The following is a 26,472-nucleotide window of genomic DNA, read 5'->3' as shown; positions in this document are numbered from 1 at the left end:
GATTTACTCCTATGCTTTCTTCTGCGTAAAGTTTCAGCTCTTACATTTGGTTCGATGATTCCTTTTGAATTCATTTTTCTATTGGGTGAGATAAGGTCTAGCTTTATTCTCTTGCATTCGAGTGTCTGGTTGTCCCAACACAATTTGTTGAATAGCTTACATATTCTTTTCTCATTGAATTGTCTTGGCAACCTTGGAGAGTATTGTCTCCAAACTGATCTACATAATCAGAACAATCCCCCCCCCTTTTTTTGGCAGAAACTGACAAGCTAGCCCTAAAATTTATGCGGAAGTGCAAGAGATCCAGAATCACCAAAATAATCTTGAAAAAGAAGAGCAAAGTTGGAGGACTTACAGTTCTCAATTTCAAGTCTTACTAAGAAACTACAGTAATCAAGACAGTGTGGTATTGGCACAAGAAGAGATACACAGATTAAGGGACTAGATTGAGAGTCTAGAAATAAATCCTTATATTTATGGTCAATTGTTTTGTTTTACAAGGTTGCCAAGACAGATCCATGAACATGAGATGTTTTTCCATTCATTTAGATCTTCAGTTTCTTCCAGCAATCATTTGTAGTTTTAGGTATACAAATCTTATACTTCTTGCCCTAAATTTTATTCTGAAGTATTTTATTCTTTTTGATGCTGCCTCAATGGAACTTTTTAAATTTTATTTTTGTTTGTTTTTTAATTAAAGTATAGTTGATTTACAATGTGCCAGTTTCAGTCTTGAAATGATGACTAGTGTATAAAAATACAATTATTTTTAAAATTGATCTTATATCCTGCATCCTTCTGAACTTATTTATTAGCTATAAGAATTTTTAGTATATACTTACAATTTGCTACATGCAAGATCATCTCCTCTATAAATAGAGATAGTTTTACTTTTTCCTTTTCAATCTAGATGCATTTTATTTCTTTGTATTGCCTAATTATTTGGGCCAGAACCTCCAGTACAGTGTTTCTTGCTGGAAATTAAGGGCCCAGAAATGCAGTCCTCCATCGCTATGATTGAAGCCATGCTGTGGAAGATTCGGTGAATAGAGAGGGGCTTGATGAAACTGACAGTAACATGGTTCCACTTAACACACCTTCCCTGATGCCATTTTGCAACATCTTAAACAGAAAAATACTGCTGTCTTATCATGTGTCCCAAGTCATCAGTGGAAGTCTAGTGTGAAGATGTGCAAGGTGTTTTATCCTTAAATAATAAAATAGAGGGCTGGGCAACAGTGCTGACGTTAAGCCACACGGAAAGAGTCACTGGGACCACTGTTGCCAGATTCAGCACTTTGTCAAATGCGAGAAGACGACAGATTCAGCTGTTGGAGCATCACCAGTAATTATTTTATTAATGGGGTGATCACATGGGGAAACAGACTTCCTAATAACTCTAATAGACTACTTCTTACTGATGCAGTTGGCACATATGATACCTTTTATGTATTTGTTTATATAGTTGACTCTTGAACAACAGGGGTTTGAACTGTGCAGATCCACTTATAGGTGGATTTTTTTCAATAGTAAATACTGTGGTACACACTACAGAATTGTGGATATGGAGGAACTGGGTATACAGAAGAACTGTGTATACGGACTATAAATTATGTAAGAATTTTCAACTCCAGAGGGTCAGTGCCCCTCACCCCTTGCTCATAATAATTTGCTGAGTGTGTCCTTTCTTCTTCCATTATGATTGACAGCAGAGACCTTTTTCTGCCTTACAAGACCTTACACACATGGTGTGGTGCAGCTCACAAACTGTACAGATGGTTCTCCTAACTCAGGTGTGGCTTGACTTTAGTGATCATTGCTGGTTATAGGACTGGACTTAACTTTCTCCTATGCTGTCATCTCCCTTCTGAACAGCTCCCCTAAAATGCATGCACAGCACCTCCAACACAGTCTGTACCAAACCTGCCCCCACTGCCACTGCTCAGGCTACTCTTCCCCTAAGATTTCCAACTTCTCACGGTGATACTGTTGTATATCTTGCCCATTTCCCATGTTTGTTTAATACTTACACCTTCCTCTCCCTTGCTCCTTTTATCTAGTCGTTAATGGGTCATGTTGAGTCCACCAGTCTGGTTTCTAGCAAACTTGACCATCTTCCCTCCCTCTGCATTCTCAGGTGTCTTCACCCAGAGAGTGGCCAAGATTTTTAGAGTTGACGATCTTCATCTGTTTCTTCAATTAATGATAATTTGTTGCAAGGCTAACCTTTAAGCATTGTTCTGATCCTATCTCTTTCTTACTCCTACGATCTCAGTGGCTCCCATGACTTGTAAAATTCAGCCCAAATTCCATAGCAGACAAAGTTTTCCATGCATTGGCCCCAGGATTTCTTGTTCATCTAATCTCTTGTTGGGGTCAAAACTCTACGTCTTCTATTTATGTCCCTTTGCTTTCTGACTCCCAGATCTTCACTTACTTTGTCTCTTCAGCCTTGAAGCCATTTCAGCATTTATCTGATTTCACTCTTATAACTCATTTACATCCCACCTTCTCTCTGAAACCTTTTCTGATCTCTCCAGTTAGTGTCAATCTCTTGTGCTTTCTGAACCCTTGTAGCATTGTAGCTGTAGCTTTCTTAGGCATTTTCCACCTTCCTTCTTGTTAATTAGTTTTTTTTTGTTTGTTTTTGTCTTTTTGCCTTTTCTAGGGCCGCTCCTGCGGCATGTGGAGGTTCCCAGGCTAGGGGTCCAAATGGCCGCCAGCCTACACCACAGCCTCAGCAACGCGGGATCCGAGCCACTTCCGTGACCTACACCACAGCTCATGGCAACACCGGATCCTTAACCCACTGAGCGAGGCCAGGGATCGAGCCCGCAACCTCATGGTTCCTAGTCGGATTCATTAACCACTGAGCCATGACAGGAACTCCCAGTTTTGTTTATAGATGTATAAATAACTTAAGCTCGTAGCGACTCTTTGTAAGGAAGTAGACGTTGACTGAATCCATGGTGGAGTATTGTACAGGCAACATGGTTGTCATTGCCATTTCAGGGCATCAGACTCTGATCATTTCTCACATGTGCTTTAGAGTCACCTGTATTTATCTCCCAGCCTCTTACCCTTTCCTTTCCAGTTTATTCTCTTGAAGATATTATCCAGAGTTATCTGATCGGGCACTCCCCTTCCCAGTGTGATTTAGTTCCACTCGGGTTCTTAGGACTTAATCCAGGCTCTTTATTCCTCCCAGGCTGTGCCCCACCGCCTCCCAGCCCTGTCACTCAAACACACACGCAGCTTTCCTGGTCATCCTGAAGATGCCGCACCCATTCTGTGCCCTAGGCGCTCTCCACTCCCCAGAGTGTCTGGATACCTTAGTGAATCCTCATCCTTCTCCAAAATATAAATATTTCTTTTCGAAGCCCATTCCATATTCTTATTTTATGCTGCTGTCACTTATAAGCCAAATAAACCCGTTTCCTCTACTTGGCTTACATATCTCCCCTGAACATACTCAGGGCCCCCGAATGTGGCTTTGGATTTTTTATGCAATTATGTGTGGACATGTCTGTCTCCTTGCAAAGGCTGTGAACTCCCTGAAGTGCAGAGGTTTTCATTTTATCTTGATAGCATCAGCATCTAGTCATCTGGCAGGTATTCAGTGCACATTTGAATGCATGAAAACAAAATCCAGGAATGCCTTTTAATTCTAAAGAGGAAACTGATGAGTGAAACACAACTAATCAAGCTGTCTCGTTATAGCCCCCTGAGAAAGAAAAATGGTCCAAACCAGGCCTGCAGTAGAACTTTCTGCATGATGTAATTCTCAACCTTCTTCTGGGAAGTAATTTGCATCCTTGATTAAATGCTTGAGCAATTCTCTGATACTTCTAAATGATTAAGAACTTCTGAGAAGTCAGAGTTGTTCAACCAACTGACTGACTAACCTAATAATCTTTGACCAGACTGTTTTTTCCTTACCAAATAAAACTTTGACACATGCTTATAAACAATTTGTCTGGAAAGTTGTTCTTTCTGGTGGTGAGGACCTCTCCATGAGAACATGCCTCTCACAAAGTATCTCCTTCATCCATGTCTAGAAGAGAAGAAGAGGAAAAACAAGAAAAAGCCCCTGGTGCAGAGCCCACTTCCTATTTCACGGATGTGAAGTGCTCAGGATGCTATACAGTCACCACTGTCTTTAGCTTTGTGCAAACACTAATTTTGTGTGTTGGCTGTTCTGTTATCCTCTGCCAGCTCACAGAAGGAAAATCAAGGCTTACAGAAGGATGCTCCTTCAGGTGGAAGCAGCACTAAATGCACCTTGAATCAAGATGAATGGGAAAGTGGAATCCCCTTGTAGCATGGCCGAAAGGAATCCAACTAGTATCAGTGAGGATGCAGCTTCCATCCTTGACCTCACTAGGTAGGTTAAGGATCTGGCTTTGCCATGAGCTGTAGTGTAGGTGGCAGATGCAGCTTGAATCCCACTTTGTTATGGCTGGAGCGTAGGCCAGCAACTATACTCCAATTCGACTCTAGTCTGGGAACCTCCATATGCTGCAGGTGTGGCCCTAAAAAGCAAAAGCAAAAAAAAAAAAAAAAAAAAAAAGATACTAGTAGCAAGTCAAAAGGGCAGATTAAAAAGAGACAGCCAAGAATAACCCTCCTGAGATCATACTTACCCAAGGGGTCTTGAATGCCGTTGTGCCTGCAAAGTGCTGAAAGGAAAAAACAATGACAAAAAAAAGTGGTCAACCTAAAATCCTGTTTCTAGCAAAGCTGTCATTGTTGCTGGGAATTAAAAAATTGGAGCAGCTGCTTTGGAAAACAGTTTGACAATTCCTCAAAAAGCTAAACATAGAGTTATCTGCAATTCCTTGGTCTATACCCAAGAGAAATGAAGACACAGACCAAGATAATCTGGATGTGAATGCTCACAGCAGCACTATTCTTAAACACCCAGAAAGTTTAACAAATCATTTGGATTCTTTAATGTCCATAAAATGATGAATGTATACATGTGACATGTTCATACAATGGAATATTGTCAGGCAATAAAAAGAGATGAAGTGCTGACCCATGCTACAATGTGGGTGAACTGTGAAAACATTATGCTCAGTGGAAGAAGTCAGCCATGAAGACCATGCATTGTATGGTTCCATTTATATAAAATTTCCAGAATCCAGGCAAATCCATAAAGACAGAGAATATATTGTTGGTGGTCTCGTGCTGGGAAAGTGTGGAGGGAATAGATAGTGTGTATTCATTCCCTAGGGCTGTAACAAAAAGGCCACAACTGGGTGGCTCAAAAATATGAGAAGTGTATTCTCTCATAGTTCCAGAGGCTAGAGGTCCAAAATCAAGGTGTTGGTAGGGTTTTCTCCAAAGACTCTAGAAGAGAATCCTTCTTTGTCTTTTCCAGCTTCTGGAGGCCCCAGGTGTTCGTTCCTTTGCTTGTGGCAGCATACCTTCAATTTCCGTCCCCATCATCCCTCTGTGTCTGTGTCTGGTTTCCCACAGCATTCTCCTCTCCGTGTATGTTGGTGTCCACATTTCCCTCATTTTATAAGCATTTTAGTCATATGCATTAGGGCCCACCCTAATGGCCTCATCTTAACTTGATTACATCTGCAGAGATCTTATAACCAAATAAGGTGACATTCACAGTTTAATTAACCAGGGGTTAATACTTCAACATATATTTTGGAGGGTTTTTGGGGGGGTGATAAAAGTGAGCTAAAATTGTTTATGATGGTGGTCTGACAACTCCTTGACTACGCAAAAAAACATTGAATTGCACCTTTTCAATGGGTGAATCATGTGGTTTGTGAATTATGTCCGAATAAAGTTGGTTTACAGTAATAACATAAATAAAGACATTCCCATTTTTAAAAAAGAAAAAAAAGGAGTTCCTGCTATGGCTCAGTGGTAACGAACCTGAATAATATCCATGAGGATGCAGGTTCCATCCCTGGCCTCACTCAGTGGCTTAAGGATACAGTGTTGCTGTGAGGTGTAGGTCGCAAACATGGCTCAGATCCTGTGTTGCTGTGATTGTGGATAGGCCAGCTCTGATTCGACCCCTAGCCTAGGAATTTCCATATGCCTCGGGTGCAGCCCTAAGAAAAAAAAAGACAAAAAAAAAAACAAAAAACAAAAACAAAAAACCCACAATGGAATTCATGGATAGGTCTTCCTTAAAAGATACACCATTCTTTCAGGCAGAAAAGTAGGGACACCAGCCAGTAATTCAAATCCACACACACACACACACAAAAACAGAGTTCCAGTAAAGATAATTATGTAGGTAATGATAAAAGACAATGTAATTATATATATTTTCTCTTTCTTGTTGCTGATATTAAAAGCAGTTCCTAGAAGAAAAGAATCCACACATGCACCTTCAGCTACATGAGGCCAGAATGACTCTAGTGTTTTTCCTGAGTTTCAGCTGTTCACTTGGACTGGCTTTGTCTGGCTTCCAAGATGCTCTCTGATCCTGAGATTTCCTAGCCTTGTTCAGGGCTCATGGAGAATTGGCCTGTTGAATTTGCCATTATTCAACCACCACCCCTTCTTAAATGGAAAACAAATAACAAATAATCATTTTGAGACATTTGTATTTGCCACTTTTTTTTTTTTTCGTTGTAGAGTTGCACCTGTGACATATGGAAGTTCCCAGGCTAGGTCAAATCAGAGATGCAGCAGCCAGCCTATACCACAGCCACACCAGCTCTGAGCTGCACCTATGACCTACACCGCAGCTTGTGGCAATGCCAGATCCTTAACCCACTGAGCAAGGCCAGGGAGCAAACCCACATCCTTATAGACACGATGTTGGGTTCTTAACCCACTGAGCCACAGTGGGAACTCCCTAGTTGCTTCTGATACTGGTTAAGAAACTGTATATGTTAATTGCTAAAGAAAAAAATAGTTATCTAAAATCTAATCACACTTTCTCAAAGAAATATTTGACTGGAGTTAAAAACTAAAGGTTGAGGATAAAGGTCCATTTTCTCAGATTTAATCCCTTGGCCATGGTGCTGCCCTGTGCTGCACAGAGAGATTTTCTAAAGCAAAGGTCAGCATCGGTCTTGGAAATGACCAGCCTGCATATAGGGCAACATTTTTTTCTTTTTTAAATGACATCGACTGATCCCAGCCACTTTCATTAGCAGCCCTGGGTTTTTGGGGATCTTGAGTGAAGAATGACTGGCTTTGCCCAAATCGTGGCAGCTATTGTGGATGCACTGTTGCTGTGTCTGATTACAATGGGGAGCCATAGTGTCTTTTCTTATCCAGAGAACAAATGAGTCTCTGTATTGGTGTGAGAGTTCTATGATTCCCATGTTCTACTGCTACTTAAGATCTGAGGGAGGAGAGCCAGTACAATACCGTATCCTGAAATGGCATGCTTTGTATTAGCAGCAGCAGATAAAGAGCTTGGTTTTCCGGAGTTCCCGTAGTGGCTCAGTGGAAACGAATCTGACTAGCATTCATGAGGATGCAGGTTCGATCCCTGGCCTTGCTCAGTGAGTTAAGGATCTAGCTTTGCCATGAGCTGTGGTATAGGTCGCAGACGCAGCTTGGACCCCTCGTTGCTGTACCTGTGGCTGTGGCTAGCAGCAGTAGCTCCGATTTGACCCCTAGCCTGGGAACCTCCCTATGCCATGGGTGAGGCCCTAAAAAGACAAAAAAAAAAAAAAAAAAAAAAAAAGAGTTTTGTTTTACTTCCAAACCAAAATTCTACTTCCTTATCCAGTGCTTCCAACTCCAAGCTGTTTAGTACCCTTGAGTTGTTGCCACGGGAGGGCTATGGGGTGGAGATGGGGCTGAAGTCACTATGGAGTCCCCTCAGGAGGGAGCTCAGGTAGCTTTCTCCCCCGTGACAGGAGCCCAGTGGGAGGTCCAAGGTAGCAGATCTGGTGGAGGAATTTGGTATTTGGGGATCTGTGGATGATGCCAGGGGCGGGGTGGGGGTTCTGCAGAAATAGTGAGCTCAGCCTTTCCTGACCAAAGTTAGGGACCTCTAGACAGATTTCATCCGACTATTCAGGAGGGAGCAGATAGCAAGAGCCACAGGGCCTTCCGCTGCAGGAGAACCCTCTGTTCCCAGTGTTCTACTCACTAGCCCTGGCTGCGGGTGAGCTTGCAGAGAAAAGAAACTGCCCATCTATTATGAGGCACAGCGCCTGGTTGGCCTGGCTGAGCCCAGGCCCAGGGAAAGAGAGCTGGCAGTCACAATAGAGGTCTTGGCAGGGTCTGCTCCTTCTTGCAGCTCTGTGGGGGAATCTATTCTGTGCCTTCCCCCTGGCTCCTGGCAATCCGGCCTGCCGTCTCTGGGTTTGTAGAAACGTCAGGCCGGTCCCTGCCCCCATCTTCACGTCACCTTCTTCCCTGTGTCTGGGTGTGTCCTCTTCTGTCTCTAACAAGGACCTCTCATTGAATTTAGAGCCCACAGGAATCCAGTATGATCTCATCTCTATACTTTTTTTTTTTAGGGCCGCACCTGTGGCATATGGACGTTCTCAGGCTAGGGGTCAAATTGGAGTTATAGCTACTGGCCTACACCACAGCCACAGTGATGCAGGATCCAAGCCACATCTGCGACCTAAACCACAGCTCACAGCAGTGCCAGATCCTTAACCCGCTGAGTGAAGCCAGGGGTAGAACCCACATCCTCATGAATATTAGTTGGGTTTGTAACCCACTGAGCCATGATGGGAACTCCTTGATTCTTAATTATACCTGCACAGGCACCGTTTCCAAATCTGGTCACATTCTGAGGTGACATAAATTTGATGGGGACACTATTCACCTCACTCGACTTGGGGAGAGCTTTCTGACAGCTTTGTAGGGTGGGGAACCATAGGAGGGAAACCAAAGCAGAGAAGGAACTGAACTTCAGGAACTGGGCAAGGAGCACTCCTAGCACAGATGGGGGTGGGGGGGATATGCTCCATGGGGTGTCCCACGTGACTCATTGGTGGCCTCCTAGGACCACGCATGGCTTGGTGGGCAGGTCTTCTCACCCTGAGTCACCCCAAGGTAGGGAGTCGGGTCAGAGCATCGAAATGCCTGGCAGAAGGCAGCTGTGAGATGCCAGCAGGATAAAAAGGCACTTTGTAGGCCCCGTGGTTGTGAGAAAGCTTTGTACCTGTAGGTCAGGGGAGCTTGGGGTTGAATAAGGACACATTATTATGCTTGGCGACCGAGAAGCTGATTTGACATTTGGAAAAGAAAAAAAAATAAAATAAATAAAACAAATGAAAATTGTTGAGGGATCAGGCATTGCTGAGATTTCATAAAGAGCAAGAGAAATCATGGCCTAGCCTCCCCTGCAAGTTGGATTGGGGTTGGGGTGGGGAGGCTCAGGAGTTTGTGGGTGGAACCTTGGGGATGGGGCTGCTGAGAGTGGTGAAGTTTCCTCAGGCCTGAGACGGTGGGTGGGGCCACCAATGGGGGGCTGGGAGAGCACATGGGACACATTGTGGTGGGGAGAGGGGGGGGAGAGCTCATGGGGCCCCGTGGAAGGAGTGCAGTTGTGGATTTGTGCACAGATGCAGGAAAGAGCTTGTGGAGGCAAAGAGAAGGTGAGACCAAATGTCACTGTGGCTGAAATCTGCAGGCGGGAGGGTTCCCAGGCACGGGAGGCTTGTGCTGAGCTCTGGGCCATGTCATAGTAAGACAACCCCTCTGTTCCTTACTTTGTCTTTTCTAAAACTGTGGTGAAACAGACAGCAGGAAATGCATCATTATCACCTTCTTTCATTTGGGGATAGTAGATACATTCACACTGTGTGGCCTGTCCCTCCCTATCCTGTGTGAGGGTGGAGGACAGTGGTGCATGTGTGGCACTTAATGTTGGAGACAGCAAAAGTCCCATGAGAAGGTGGCCTGGCGTCCTCGGTGAAGGGGAGAAAATGTTGATCCTCTGTGGCTTGTTTGTGCAGATAAATGGACTATCTAGAACCCGGGTGAGCAGGGCAGAGACATGATTCAGAAGCAAATGGGCACTGATTTCTGATTGCTCTCCTTGAGGAAGAAGCCTGGCTAATGCCAAATTTGCTTTGAAAGCCCGGGAAAAGGCCCTGAAATGGATCGACAGTCCCCGATACAGAAGCAGTCAGATTTCTTCAGTGTCTTTACTATGGTAAAATACTAGGGTAAATTGAAAAGATACTTTAGCCCAAGTTCTTCTCAAATACATGGGCATACTTAGACTTAAAGCGTATCAGCTGTGTATCTGAAACTCAAATGCTGTCCCCTATTTTTATTTGATAATCATATTCTGAGGAAACTTTGATATCTGGGCTACTTAAATCCAGAACTTAGGCAAACTGTACCCAGTTGTAGTGGGGTCAGAAACACCACAGGCTCACACACAGGTGGTCAGTCCTTCCCAGCACCCCCCCCAAATACTCCTCAGGCCATACAGAGTTCTGGGGAGACGTCTCTTCCCTCCTCGAAGCTGTCCACTTAGTTCTGGTTTTCATATACAGAGAGTGGGGAGTGGTTGAGAGAGGACAACATGGGTCAGCTGCTGCCCCCTAGAGGCAGCCACCCGCTCCATCGTCCTATTTGGAGGGAGCCCAGGACCTACGCTGCGAAGGTCAGGGGGCGCTAGAAGAGGCTCCACAGAGCGGAAGATTTCCCAAAGATGGGAAACCTGCGATGCCCTGCTCTCCTAACACCACTCCCAGTCCGAAATGCCTGTGGGTTCTCACTGCAAAAGGAAAACAACAACCAAATATGCATCCAGGATTAAAACCACCATTTCGAAAGCACATCATTAAAGTAAGCTGTGAGCCAAATATTTGTTGTGGTGTGTTTAAGAGTTTTTCAAGCTATTGAAAAGAACGGAAAAAGTGAATTACCAAAAAAAAAGAAAGAAAGAAAAAACAAAAACACCCCAGAGCAAGGAATGTTTTTGGATGACTCTCTGGGAAATGTGTGGCAATTTTTTTTTCAGGAGTATAATTTCCGTGGGAGGGAACACTATTGCAGAACTAGATGCAAAGCATCACCGGAGTGTGATTTTGAGAGTTTACAGGGTGGCTAGGTGGGGCAGAGTGTCTATAACCAAGAGAGATGTGCATTTGAAGTGAAAGGCACATCAGTTGGAAATGTGAGCACCTGAAACAGCATGTTCAATTCACTGCAAAGAGTGGGACAACCTCATGCAGTTCCCTGGATTCATTGGGAACTGGTTGTCCTCTCAAGCACTTTTTTACACACAAGGGCCTTGCTTCTCAGCCACATGGAGCTGCCAGTTAGAGCATCAAGGGAGTAAGATGGACAGCTTGGACCGTTGGACTCAGTCCTGTTACTACTCGTTTGCTTATAACTACTAGAAACAACTTAACCTCTCTTGTTACTTTTTATACACTTCAAAGGACATGCCAATAAAATTTGAATTTATAAGCACTGCCCTCCAAGTGGTTAATATTCTATTAGCCTTGAAAGTAGCAAGAGGGAGTTCCCTGGTGGTCTAGCACTTGCACTGCTGTAGCCCAGATTCAGTCCCTGGTCTGGGCACTGAGATCCCACATGAATCCACTGCACACCATGGCAAAAAAAATAAATAAAGCAGCAAGGATGTGCCTTCCACTAAACTCTAACTCTCAAGCTCTTTCTCTCACTCTTGTTCACTAATCCTTCCTATTAAAGAGTGAGAATTTCTGTGTCTTTAGCCAGTTATTATTAATTTCTTTATTTCCCCAATACATAATTTTTTTCTACTGTAGAGCAAGGTGACCCAGTTACACATACATGTATACATTCTTTTTTCTCACATTATCATGCTCCATCATAAGTGACTGGACATAGTTCCCAGTGCTATACAGCAGGATCTCATTTCTAATCTATTCCAAAGACAATAGTCTGCATCTATTAACCCCAAGCTCCCAATCCATCCCATTCCTCCACCTTCCCCTTGGCAACCACAAGTCTATTCTCCAAGTCCATGATTTTCTTTTCTGTAGGTTCATTTGTGCCATATATTAGATTCCAGATGTAAGTGATATCGTATGGTATTTGTCTTTTTCTTTCTGACTTCACTCAGTATGAGAGTCTCTAGTTCCATCCATGTTGCTGCAAATGGCATTATTTTGTTCTTTTTTATGGCTGAGTAGTATTCCACTGTGTATATATACCAGCATCTTGCTAATCCAGTCATCTGTCAAGGGCATCTAGATTGTCAGTTGCTGTAACTTCAGGATGCGGTGTATAAAGCACCACAGCGAGTTTTCTGTCAGCAGATGCAATCAGAGAAGCTGTCACTAGGTGGTGTCCTGAGTCATAATGGAATGAACCACATGGGCAGACTCTCCCTACTCTATTTATGAGCCTTGTTAAGCCTGTAGACTAATTAGTGAAGCTTACTTTTTCTATAAACTCACATTGATATTGATATGTATATACACCACCACTAACAGTCTACCTGATTTCATTTTATTTTATTTTTATTGTATAGATGATATCCTTTAGAATAAGGGTTAAGTGGACAGGCACCACTGGTGGCCTTCAGAATGTACGTTTCTAACTCCATTTTTCCATATTCTTTGTTAAAAAGAACACATTTTGTTCCTCAGCTGCATGTAAATACCTGAAAGTCTTCTAATGGAAACAGTCATGCTGGAGGCTTGGTGTAAAATGCTGTCTTGTGCTTGCTTGCAATTCACTGTAGAAGAATCTTACTTATTTCCAAGCCCTTCTTTGATCTCTAGAGCCCCTTTTCCTCCTTTCTTTTATGAAGGACTTGGTTTTTGAATTCCCTGTTTGAAAAAAACCTTCAGTTTAGATTGGAGAAGAGCAGTTGGCAGGCAAGGGGTGCAGGAAATAATTCTCCAGGCTTTCCCAGGTTTCCGGTAATTTCTGTCTAGTCTAGAGGGTTTCACAGGTAACCACTATCCCCTTCTTTCCTCCCTTTAAAATGTAAATGTTGTAAATCAGTTGAAGACGGTGATTCCCTGCATAGACTTTGGGGTCTGGAACCCTGGGCTCGAATGGCTGTTCTGCCATTACTATCTCTTCTCCACGCAAAGCATTGGTTTCCTAACATATGAAATTGGGATATTCAAAGTATCTAATTTCATAGGTTTGTTGTAATGATCAAGAGAGATAGTGCTTATGCAAGGTGGCCACATAATGATGGTTCGGTTTATACTAGCTGTTTTTATTTTGTTAGTTTGCTTGTATTTATGCCCTATTTCCTTTCACAACACATTGGAAGCTACTTATATGAATATATACCTTAAAAAAAACTCAGTGCCGATAAAAGTTTGAATTAATATAGAAGAGTGAAGCTGGAAGAAAAATAGAACACAGGTGTTATAGGACATGAGTATTCATCAACTTCTACTGAGTTACTTATATTTGTTTCGAGTTTCCCAGTAGCTAAAGTGAAATGAGAATGAGGTTTACATACATGATTCCTAAGCAAAACCTACCACTCCTTCAAAGCAAAACTGCCTGTGCAACTGAGAGTGGACATTGGACCTTGAAGAAGTAACCGCTGGGAATTAGCAGAAACTGTGGAAGAGTTTGACTTTCACAAGCCATGAGATTGGCTGGGGTCTCAGCCAGTGAGATCTTAGCTTAGCTGCCACGTCAGCTACATGAGTTTGGCAAATCGTGTGCGGCAAACCCTCTCTTCGAAAACTTGTCATAAAATGAGCCTATTAAAGGTTCTGTGTTCTGTCTGGGCATCTCTACTCCATGTTGTTCTTTTTCTCTTTCTTTTTTAAGTTTTTGGGTTTTGTTTTGTTTTGTTTTCCTTTGCCTTTCCGTGGCATATGGAGGTTCCCAGGCTAGGGGTCTAATTGGAGCTGTAGGTGCCGACCTATGCCACAACCCCAGCAATGCCAGATCCGAGCTGCATCTGCAGCCTACACCACAGCTCATAGCAACACTGGATCCTTAACCCTCTTGAGCAAGGCCAGGGATCAAACCACAACCTTGTTAACCACTGAGCAGAGACGGGAACTCCTCTACTCCATGTTGTTCTATTTGTTGTGGCTCTGTTTGTTGCTGCAGTCTTTTCACTGCTGATGTCCAGTAAGTTGTCGCTAAATGCTACATTTGTAGATGGGGGTCCTGCTGTAGTTTTGGGGATTTTCTTCTATCATGCATATGTGCATTCTAATGTTTGATGTTCTAGTGAAACATTCCAGTGATTGAATGTTTAAGAATTGGGTGTGCCCTGTTACACAATTTCATGAATTGTATCTGTTAATACACATGGCTCCTTGATTTAATATATTCTATCAATATTGACTAAACGTGAGGATTTTCATGCAACATTCATTTATTCATTTCCACAATACTGATGTGTCAGCCACTTCTCTAAGCACTTGGACTAGATCAGTGAGAAAAAGACACCAAGATGCCTGCCCCCTTGGGGGTGCATCTGCACACCACACACACATACTCAACTTCTGAGAAGTCCTGTAGCTTAAAAAAAGTCACTGTTTCAGACCTTGTCCTAAACTTACTTGAACAAGGAACTTTTTTTTTCAGTGTATTTATAATATTTTGTAGAGTCATGTTCTAGATAATATAGCCCTCTGGGAAATGCAGACAAAGGCATAGCTGCATTATGTGCAGTCCAGAAAAAATGTATATATATATCACTTGTGTCAACATTTGGTAAGAATCAGACAGCAGAGATATTACTGATAGATTCTCACCAGAGTCTGGAATGCAGATATTCTTTGTTGCTGCTTAAAGGAGCTTCCAGTTCCCTTTGTGGCTCAGTGGTAATGAGCCGACTGGTATGCACAAGGATGTGGGTTCGATCCCTAGCCTCGCTCAGTGGATTAAGGATCTGGCCTTGTTGTGAGCTGTGGTGTAGGTACAGATGTGGCTTGGATTCTATATTGCTGTGGCTGTGGCACAGGCTAGAGGCTACAGCTTCAATTCGACCCCCAGCCTGGGACTTCCATATGCCACGGGTTCGCCCTAAAAACAAATACAATAAAGGCACATCCATGTGCTTCCTATGCCTTTGAGCAGGTGACTTCGGCAAATACTGAGGCCTCATCTGAGACTCTTACTTGATTAGCTGTTGATCCCTCACCTCCTGACAGGACAGGGATATTTCTAAGGGCTTCTGGACCAAACCGTATTGTGATCAGTTGTGCACTAGTTTTTGTCTCTTACTGGACTGTGACTCTCTTGAGTCAGGCTCTGTTGACTATACCTGCCTCCCGAAGGACCCGCATAACACCCAGTATTAGGAAGCTCACTATCTGTTCTACTGACCTTAGGAGACCATATCCAGTTCTTTTTTTTTTTTTTTTTTTTGTCTTTTTGCCTTTTCTAGAGCTGCTCCCACGGCATATGGAGGTTCCCAGGCTAGGGGTGTAATTGGAGCTGTAGCCGTCAGCCTACACCACAGCCACAGCAATGCGGATCCGAGTCACGTCTGCAACCTACACCACAGCTCATGGCAATGCTGGATCCTTAACCCACTGAACAAGGCCAGGGATTTACCCACAACCTTATGGTTCCTAGTCGGATTCATTAACCACTGAGCCATGACGGGAACTCCAACGTCCAGTTCTTTACACAGATATCTGGTATCCACCACCTGGGTGTGCTCAGCTGATTTCTTAGGAGTTTTTAGCAGGTAGTATGTGGAACGTGGTTAAATGTCTATTTAACTGTGAGATGCTTATGGATAGAGGCACTTTGCTTGGATCCCAACAGGTTTCCTTACTCACCCAATCACTGCAAAGAAACTCATGTCCTTGATTTAATATATTCTATCAATATTGACTAAACGTGAGGATTTTCATGTGTGGAAGGGTGGCCAAGTGGCCTAATGCTGGCACGGTCCATATGAGATGGAATAAGCTGATATCCAGAGCTCCCAGGATTACTGATGAGTGTGTGGTGAGAGAGGGAAAGTGGTGTGAGGTTCCTTTCAGAGGCACCTACCTGTGATACTGCATTCTGGTTATTTTAAGAATAGGGAAGACACAGGAGAGGGGTGGACTGACATCTGGGTTGTGCTGATGACTTTTAGGGCCAACTCAGAAGAGCCTTGACCCTGATCCGAGGAGCATAAACAGCCCCTCATCCTTTGTGGTTCTGTGATTTTGTGTTCCTAGTTCCTTAATGGTGCCAATCCTTTATGTCCTCAACTACGTTTAAATTACTCATCCTTAGAAATTATAACAACTGCTTTTGGCCTCTCAGGAAAGAGTGATTATAGTGGGTGTGTTTTCCTTTATACTTTGAAAGAAGGACATCCACAAGACTCAAAGCTTAGAAAGTCTAATAATGGAAGAATACATTCCATTCTTTTTTTCTTTCCTTTTCTTTTTTTTTTTTTTTTTTTGGCCATACCCACGGCTTGTGGAAGTTCCCAGGCCAGGGAATAAAGCCACACCAAAGCAGTGATCCAAGCCACTGCAGTGATAACACTGGATCCTTAACCTGCTGTGCCACCAGGGGACTCCAAGAATATATCCCTTAGCACCATGGAATGTTAATATTGAAAGGTCTCCCTCCACCCACTTCATGTCATTTTTACCAATGAGGAAACAGGCCCCAGGGTTGGATAAATTGATCCTATTAAGCTCCTAATTGGAGGATGAGCTGGAATTATATCCTGAGTCCCTTCATGCCTGAAAGAAGCTTCTCTAACACATGTTTTCTCCTCCCAGCCCCCTTGTCCTTAGAAACATGTGAGGGCACTTTGGCCCTGTGCTGGCGGCTCACTTTAAACAATGAGATCACTCACAAAAAGCATAAAAATACAGGAATTCGCTGGTGGTGCAGTGGGTTAAGGATCTGGTGGTGTCACTGCTGTAACTCAGATCCCTGCTGTGGTGCACGTTTGATCCCTGGCCTGGGAATATTCACATGTTGCGAGTACATGACACTAAGTAGACTATACAAAGGGCACTTGATGACTATGCAAGAGCTGAACCCAAAGGCAGGGTCTGAGTTCCACCTCAGCTGGAATCGCGGGCATCAAGTGAGTCAGAATTCTGCTGTGTGCACATCTCTGAATGGCTGTGGAAGTGCCAGGAGTTCTTGATTCGGTAGTTAGACACATTTTAGTGAGCAGGTGAATTCGAAAATACAGATCTGTGATTAATGAGGACCCATGTACGTCTTCCTGGTTTTGAGGTGGGTGTGTTCCAGGCTAAGCTTAGGAAGGCGTGGGGAAAAGGGTGAGGGCCAAGCCACAATTGCTTCTGTCTACAAGGAGTTTGCTGGGCTCTGAGTGCATTATGTTTTGCTGGGCTGATTGCAAGCCCATGACAGGAACGTTGAGAGACCAGAAGAGCCCCCACCCCTTGCCATGGTGTAGCCCATCTTGTAAATCAAGACTCAAGACCAGTGAGCATGAAGAATCGTGGGTGGAGACAGGGAAGTCTGACCAGCTGGGAACCAGAATTCCCAAGTCCCAGCATCCTGCTGTCCCTGGACAGTGCCCTGGTGATGTGGAGGGGCACGGGCATGGAGTACCAATGTCCCTCTGCCCAGTTCCAGCTCCCAGCCCATCCTGGACCACTTAATCCCACTGATTTTCCATGTTCTCTGCTCTTTCCAGTGTTTGTGTGGGGGGTGGCGGTGGTTCTGGATCACTGTGGGACATACAGATGGAATTTCTAAAATGACATGGCCTTTGTTTTATTTTATTTTATTTTATTTTATTTTTGCTGTTTAGGGCCACACCCAAGGCATATGGAAGTTCCCAGGCTAGGGGTCAATGAGAGCTGCAGCCACTGGCCTACACCACAGCCACAGCATTGTGGGATCCGAACCATGTCTTTGATCTACAGCACAGCTCATGGCAATGCTGGATCCTTAATCCACTGAGCAAGGCCAGGGATTGAACCCACATCATCATGGTTACTAGCCGGATTCATTTCCGCTGTACCATGACAAGAACTCTGGCCTGAGATGGCCTTTAAAGAGAGAGCTGTCCACATCTAGTGCCTAGTCCATGTCAGGGAAGAATTTCATTTTCTGATATTTATGCTTCAGCTCAGCCTTGGATGTACCTGCCTGGCTGGTATAACTGAACCAACTCATGAATCTAGCATTTCCTTCCTTTTGCCTTTGATTGAATAGGAAACTTGTTTCATAGAAGTAGGAAGGAGAATTTTTTTTTTCAGTTTTCTTAAAGAGGCCTCCCCCTACTCTGATGACTTCTCTTGATTGTCACTACTGCCCCTGGGGAGAATATAGGGACCGTCCACCTCCTCTAGGGCCAGCCCACTTGTCTCGGATTTCAGGGTCTCTAGAAATGACTGGTTTAGGTCCCAGGCTGGTTGACATGGTGTAGACTTTATAAAAACAAAGAATCTAATGTTATACCTTGGGGTAAATAAGGACATAATAAAATGGACTGCTTAAGGAAGTCATGAAAGACAAAACAGAAATTGGAAGCATTCTCTAATTTTGTGAAAAGGAGTCTGAATCAGAAACAATTCCAGCTTTTCCCACTGGGTGGCGCTTTGGTTAAATTTTACTCTATGCTTCAAGTCTCAGGGCAAGTTCGCAAACCAAATTACTTCCAGGCATTGCCAATGGAAAATTCTGAAGAGTTGGGGAAATTTATTTAAGTGGAATCCCCTTGCTTTTTACACTAATTAAATGTTTTTTTGAGGATTCTTCTTCCATGTCCTGTAAGCTTGTTACCTTTGTTTCCATAAAGACAGGAAATGAGTGTAGAGACTAAATTTTCTCATAGTTGTAAACTCATACCTACCCTTGGGCCTGGCAAAGAGTGTGTGCTTCATAGTTACGTGGCCACTGAATTGATGAAGGAGGGAGTGAAGATTAGACATTATCTGTCCACACGGGGGCTAGCAAACATTTTCTGTAGAGTCAGTGAGTAAGTATTTGGCTTTGTGGACCATACGGGCTCTGTTTCAGCAACTTGATTTTGCCTTTGTAGCTGTGACATCAGCCTGACAGTGTGACAGAGCATGACTGTCCCAATAGAACTTAATTGACAAGAACAGTCAGGGAGCTGGCCCTGGCCCACCTGTCGTTTTACCTGGGTCAATTCAAAAGCATACCTGGCACCATGCAAACCTTGGTGATCACTGTGGCAAAGAGAAGTGACCTGGGATCTGTGAGCGGCAAAGACAATGCTGTTTGTTGACCAGATCCTGTGTCACCTCCCACCTGAACATAGAAGGGCCACTTTTCCCAGCCTCCTTTGCAATCAGGTGGCGCCTTGTGATGAGATATAGCCCATGAACTGTGTGTCCATTAGTGACATCCACCAGGTTCAGACCTGGCCCATAAAATGTCCTGCCTACAGTTCTACATCCTCTTCCCTTACCTGCCTATGGGGTGCAAATGATCCAGTGCAGAGCTCACCCACCCCTAGCTCTGCTTCTCTGGTCTCTTCTCTTTCTGTCCTTCTTCCTTTCTCTGTAAATCCTGGCTGTCCCACATAAGGGCTGTGGCCACAGTCATTCCTGGCTTTTTGTTGGGGGGACCTGGGTATGTTCTGGTATAGACCTAGCAGATTCTGCAGAGGCACAGGCACAAAATAGACAGGAGTTCCTCCTGCTAATTTGAACTGTCTCTCCTAACCCAGTTGTTTTTTTTCTTTTCTTTCTTTCTTTTTTGTCTATTTTTTTTAGGGCCACACCTGCGGCATATGGAGGTTCCCAGGCTAGGGGTCTAAATGGAGCTATAGCTGCTGGCCTACCCCACAGCTCACAGCAATGCTGGATTCTTAGCCCACTGATTGAGGCCAGGGATTGAATCTGCAATCTCATGGTTCCTAGTTGGATTTGTTTCCGCTGCGCCACGACAGGAACTCCATAACCCAGTTTTGATGTGCTAAAAAATCTAAAAGAACTCTCAACTACAGGAGAGAAGGGGAGGACGAAGATGGTGAAAGGGACAGAAAATCCCTTCTTGCTACATAACATGACCATGTTATGTGACTTCTGGTCACATGCAGTTAAACTAGCTCCAAACGATTTTCCTGTGAGGCAGCTTCTATTGGCTAAATATATGCATTTCTTTTGAGGGGATGCAGGGGTGGTGGTGGTGCTTACCAAGTGCTCTTGGTAAATTATACCTTGAATATATTCAGCTACCCTGGGCCCTGAGGGGGTTCAGGAGCTTTTAAAAGCCTTTCAGAAAAGGGATGTTGTGTGAGATGAAATGAAGGACTGTCCTGGTCCCTGCACTTTCACAGTGCTGCCTTTAACAAGCGCAGTCAGGAATCCACATTCATGAATGTAGAAAGGGCGGACACAGCCCTTCTCCTTATAAACATCAGGCCACCTCTGATAGGAACTCTTAGCCTAGCCACTCACTCATCCCCAGTTAAAATGTCTCCCTTTCTTTGATCTCTTGCATTTGTGTGTGGGTCTGATGTAGTTCCCGCCAAAAGGCACAGATGTAATTCTGGAATCCTGAAGGGCAGGCCACAGTCCTCTTCACACTCCCAGAGGCAGCCCTGGATCTAGCGTGGAGCAGGCATGTGTTGCTGTGCACTGAATGGTAACCAAGTCTGTCTGCCAGTATTCAGCTGAGTCGGGATATATAGGTCACCCTATCCAAGGACTAAGCTCTCACCACCACCAAGACTTGAGGTTAGGGAATTTTGCCCCTAAATGGAGTGGAATGGACCAAAGTGGAAGGTTCCTACTTTGATAGAGTAAAAAATAGAGGTTCAAGCCCTCTTATGGTTTGATGATGAATTCAGAGTCACTCAGAGCAATGTGGAATAACTGATTTGTCATAGGGATTGCATGCTTTGTAGCTGTTGGAGTAGTGAAGAAGGCGTTGGAAGGCTGTTGCCTCTCTGTATCTGGTGGTTGGTCAGCAGGGCTGGCAATCTGGGAGCTGGATCTTAAATAGAGCAAATATAAACTGGAATCTCCAAAGCCAAACCAGAACCCATGAAGGCAAATGGATGAGACAGAGTGGAACCTGCATCTGCCTCTCACATCTCTGTGTAAATCGTGCATGTGACTTGCAGCAGAAGCTGGCACCTTTGCTGTGGGCCTGCACATATTCCGCCCCAGGATGAGGAGGAGCTGGGGTGCTGAGGGCCCAGCTGCTGCCACACTCTGGTGAGGCTGACCAAAAGACCAGTGCGCGCACGCGTGTGTGTGTGTGTGTGTGTGTGTGTGTGTGTGAGAGAGAGAGAGAGAGAGAGAGAGAGAGAGAGAGAGAAAGAGACCCTCAGAGCACAGCCACCACTGTTTCTCCTCTGACTCCCAAATCTCTTTGAAATCACTCTCGTAGCCAATTCTAACTCAGAATCACACAGGGAAGGGAATGCTGGGAAATATCTTTATAGATTCCCAAGTTGACACAGTGTAAGGTCCAAGACTCGCTCTCTCAGCTGCATTGTTAAAACTCATTGTAGCTGCGGATGTTGTGCCAAAGTAATTTATGGCAGGACTCTTTGGAGCCTTTTAAGTTAAACTCACTGAAACTCTGACCAACAGGAAAAGATAAAGTAACTTGGTGTTTCATGCCAACACTTTGTGGCCAGTGAATTCTATTATTTTTGTTGGAGAAAAGATAAGGAAAAGAGGAGGACGAAGATTGGAATAGAAATAAAGATTTCTTTTGAATCTTGAATTGGGTTAGAAAAGCTTTCTTCTCATTCTGAGTGTGGTGGGAGATTGCCTTTCTACACAGGGAAATCTAGGTAGCTTTAGACCAGTGGTTAACTATTCAAATGCCTGCACAACGAGAGTGGGGTGGGCTGGTGGCAACAGCGGCCAATGGAAAGTGTGTGCCTGCTGGAGTGAAGGGTTGCTAAAGAAGTTGGAATTGATCAAAAGAAGCTGGAAAACCATTTTTTTAAATGTGAAATCTCAAATAAATGGTCATTTTTGGTGAATATTCTAGATATGCTTCTACAGTTGTTTTGAATATCTAAGGCTCTACGTGTGTCCCCACAGTCAGATTTGCTAATTGTGGTGTTTGAACTGTATATATCTTTACTGAATTTTTTGTTTATTGAATTTTTTATGAGAGATGTTTCATTTTTGGGTAAGATGAAGATTTGTCTGTTTCACTATTGAGATCCAAGAGATTTTGTTCTTATATATTTTAAGTCTATGTTCTTATCTGCATAGAACTTTAGAACTGTTTGGTCTTTCTGAACCTTTCTGTCGTTTGAAATATCCCTCTCTAGGCCGGCAGCTGTAGCTGATTCAGCTTGGGAACTGCAAAAAAAAAAAAAAAAAAAAAAAAAAAAAGAATAGTGCTGAAATATCCCTATCTCCAGTTATACTTTTGACCTTAAAGCCTACTCTCCCCCCCAGCTTTATTGAGATATACTTGACAAATAAACTTTAAAGTCTGTTTTTATGATAATGGATCCCTCCTTCCTTCAGGTTGGTGCTTGCATGGTATATATCTTTAGCATTGTTTTACTTGTCATGTCTTTTTGGAGTTGCATTATTTTGTTATGTTTGGTTATTTTTGTGTGTGTGCTGGACACACACACAAAAATAATTGGAGGGTGAAGATGTTATCTTCCAAATTTCAAAGAGAAATTTCCTTTTCTTCTGCCTAATGTCTGAGGATACCCAGTTTCTGAGACTGTGCTGATTTCAAGCTGAGCTGGAACTCTCTGCAGGTACGGGTGGATCCCAACCTGGAGCCAGAGGGCTTCTTAGGGCTCTTTGCTCTTGTTAACCCTTCAATCCCTGTCACCCTAGTCCTGTAATGTTGAAGAAGAAGATGATCGACCTCACACCTGCTCCTTCTAGAACAAGCAGAGCTCCAGGGAGAAAGGTTTTCCAAATGCCAGTTCAAGTCCTTCTCTCCTATACGCTGGCCCAGCACATACTTACTAGTTCATTAATTTCCCCATTTTTTGAGCATATTTTTGAAAATATTTTGTCCACCATTTTTAGCTGTCCTTAAGGGAAGAGTTGATCCAAATTTCCTAGTCTTCCTTTACCTCAAGAAGTTCCTCTTTTGTTTCTTACAGAAAAAATTCCTTTATCTAGTTTAGTTGACTGGCATTTCTTTATAATGCCTTTTTTTTTTTTTTTTTTTGGAGATGCTTTCAAAGCTGATTGTTATGGTACACAGAAATTTTACTCCCTAGTTTTTGTCCAGTAGAATATGTAATGTAGTCTCAGATGTTAATGTAGATGTTAAAACAAGGAGAGGTGGGAGTTCCTGTTTTGGCACACTGGAAAAGAATCTGATTAGTATCCATGAGGATGTGGGTTAAATCCCTGGCCTCACTCAGTGGGTTGGAGATCTGGCATTGTGGTGAGCTCTGGTGTAAGTTGCAGACACAGCTCAGATCCTGCGTTGCTGTGGCTGTGATGTAGGCTGGCAGCTGAAGCTCTGATTTGACCCCTAGCCTAGGAACTTCCATATGTCATGAGTATGGACCTAAAAGGCAAAAAATAAAAAATAAAAAATAAGTAAAACAAGGAGGGGTGATTTATGAAAGTCAGAAATACTAAGTTACAGGGAACTTTCCTTTTTCATTGTATGTTTTATTTAAATCTTACTTGTTTTTACAAAGCTTATGGAGTTATAGGTACCGCATATGACAGTAGATAGACACTTAAAACGTTATGAAATTAGGCTCTTCTTATCTAGAATATGTTCATAAATATAGATCTTGTTTTTCTTTTTTTTTTTTTCATAAATATAGATCTTAATGAAAATGCTGAAGTATCTGATGAAAGAAAAGGAACTCTGGCTTCCTGACAGTCTCCTCTAGTCAGTGAGAGCTGTGCTGGGTGGTTAATGGTACAGGGGAGCCCCTGCGAGGACCTGGTGGAAAACGGGGATGCTTGCTGGGCCCTGGATTCCAGCCAGAGGGGCTTTTTGGGCCCGAGTGGGACTGTCCCCCCGGGCAGTCAGGGATCCATGTGTGAAGCCAGCAAGGGGCCACTTCATACACAGTTCCTGTCACTGTCACCCTGGGAATTTCTGAGCGAAACACACACTGTAGGACATCTGTCTTCCATGTTCTTCCTCCAGTGCAGTGAAAATGGTGGTATTGTTTGAGAAAGGAAAAGAGGAAAAGCCAGATATGAGCTCAGCATTTGAGCAACTAGTCATGTTCCTTTATCTCCTGAATGTGCTCTGATAACATTTCCTCCTTTGTGATTTTTCAAAGAAGTGAATGTTAGACAATTTCAATTCGATATGCTTTTCTAGCCTAGGACTCTCTCATGAACTACAGATACATTTCTATTCATCTGCTTCCTAGATTTCCCCACTCAGATATCAGCTACCTCAGGCTCAGCCTGTCCCCTGTCCACATCACAATGTTTTCCTAAATCTGATCTTCTCAGAATATTTCTTCCCTCTTTCTAGGAGATGAAAAAGCCCAACTACATGACACAAAACTTCCCCCTTTACAGAAGGGCCCCTGCTCTTAGACCATGTGCACCATGGAGGTGGTTTGAACATGACCATAAAAATGCTCATACTCTATGTATGAGACAATTTACCAAGTCAGACGGAAACATACATGAACCCCTACTTTTTTAACACACACTGTTAATGTGCAAAAGTCATTCATCTTATATTTCAATAAAATTTATTTAAAATACAGGTCATTCTTCTCTACCCTTATCCCCAGAACATTCTCTGGGGGCTTGGCTATACCACTCTCTCCACCAACTATTCTCTTGATGTGACTAAAGCACTTCTCTGTCAGGCCTTTTTTTTTTTTTTTTTTTTTTTGTCTTTTAAAGCCAAACAGTCTTTTAATTAAATTGAATATTCATTTCTTATTTTTCATTTTTAAATTATAGTTGATTTATAATGTTGGGTCAATTTCTGCTGTACAGAAGTGCTATACACACACACTTTTTTTTTTTTCTTTTTACAGCTATTCCTGCGGCATATGGAAGTCCCCAGGCTAGGGGTCGAATCAGAGCTGCAGCTGCTGGCCTACACCACAGCCAGAGCAATGCCAGGTTTGAACTGCATCTGTAATCTATGCCACAACTTGTGGCAATGCTGGATCCTTAACCCACTGAGCGAGGCCAGGGATTGGAGTGCATCCTCATGGAGACTATATTGGGTTCTTAACCCACTGAGCCACATCGGAAACTCATACATTCTTTTTTCATATTCTTTTCCACTATGGTCTATCATAGGAGATTGGATATGGTTCCCTGTGCTATATGGTAGGACCCTGTGGTTTATCTATTTTTTATTTAGCAATTTGTATTTGATAATCCTGAATCCTAATTTATCCCTCTTTCACCCCCTTTCCCCTTTGGTAACCATAAGTTTGTTTGCTATGTCTGTGAATCTTTTTCATAAATAAGTTCATTTGTGTCATATTTTATGTTCCACATATAAGTGATATCATATGATATTTGTTTTTCTCTTTCTGGCTTACTTCACTTAGTATGATAATCTCTAATTATATCTATATTGCTGCAGATGGCATTATTTCATTCTTATTATGGTTGAGTAGTTTTCCATTGTGTTTATGTACCACATCTTCTTGATCCATTCATCTATTGATGAGTATTTAGGTTGTTTCCATGTCTTGGCTATTGTAAATAGTACTGCTATGAACATAGAGGTGCATGTATCTTTTTGAATTATAGTTTTGTCTGCACATATGCCCAGGAGTGGGATTGCTGAATCATAGGGTAATTCCCTTTTTAGTTTTTTGCAGAATCTCCATACTGTTTTCCACAGTGGTTGAACCAATTTACATTCCAACTTACATTCAGCAGTGAAAAAAGAGTCCCTTTTCTCCTCACCCTCTCCAGCATTTATTATTTGTAGACTTATTAATGATGGCCATTCTGTTAGGCCGTTCTTGATCAGAAGGACAAAAACAACTCCTCTGACTGCAGAGCCTTTCCAGATAGATGGAGACTAGAGACAAGTAAATGTAATATCTGATCCTAGGTTGTTGGGCAGATAAAAGACTTTTATAGGACAACTGTCAAACTTTGGATATGATCTGAAGATTAGATTCCAATATTGTGTCAACATTAATTTCCTGGTTTTAATCATTATATTATGATTATATATGTCTTTTTTTAGGAAATCACACTGAAGTCTTTAGAGATAAAGAGGCACTGTGACTGTAGCTTCCTTTCAAATACTTCTGGAAAGAAGTTTACGTGTGAGTTACCTGTGCATGTGTGTGTGTATATGCACACATGTGGAGGGCGTGGGGATGAATGATAAACAAGGTAGGAGACTACGAACATTTGGGCCATCTGGAAAGGCAGAGAGGGACTCTGTACCGTGTTCCTCACCTTTTCCCAAGTCTTAAATTATTTCAAGATAAGTTAAAACAAACAAAAAGATCTTGACTGGTGGGAGGAGCCAAAGACAGACAGGAGACCTCTGACCTTAGAATCCTTGTGGTGCCTTGAGTCTAGTCCCTCCTTCCAAACCAAAGTCCAACTGCTGGGTTTTAAGGAGACTATGTTCTCTTCTTCTCTCAAGCCAGAGTCCCCCACAATCTCGTCACTTGACTGAACAGACAATGTGTCTTTCTCACCTGGCTGAACTCCCTGGTTACCTGAAATCCCGGGT

The 26,472-nt window shown here is 43.1% G+C and overlaps 1 protein-coding gene and 1 pseudogene across 2 annotated transcripts in view; both read left to right on the top strand.

Moving 5' to 3' along the window:
• The window catches only part of GNA14 (G protein subunit alpha 14), a 203,177-nt gene that overhangs the window by 164,618 nt on the left and 12,087 nt on the right, over window positions 1-26,472 (top strand).
• Window positions 2,768-4,447, top strand: LOC106506973 (annotated as a pseudogene).

The sequence above is a fragment of the Sus scrofa genome, chromosome 1 (genome assembly GCF_000003025.6).
Source record: "Sus scrofa isolate TJ Tabasco breed Duroc chromosome 1, Sscrofa11.1, whole genome shotgun sequence".
NCBI classification, from domain to species: domain Eukaryota; kingdom Metazoa; phylum Chordata; class Mammalia; order Artiodactyla; family Suidae; genus Sus; species Sus scrofa.
The sequence above is the reverse complement of the archived record's forward strand: the minus strand, read 5'-3'. Positions and strand labels throughout refer to the sequence as shown.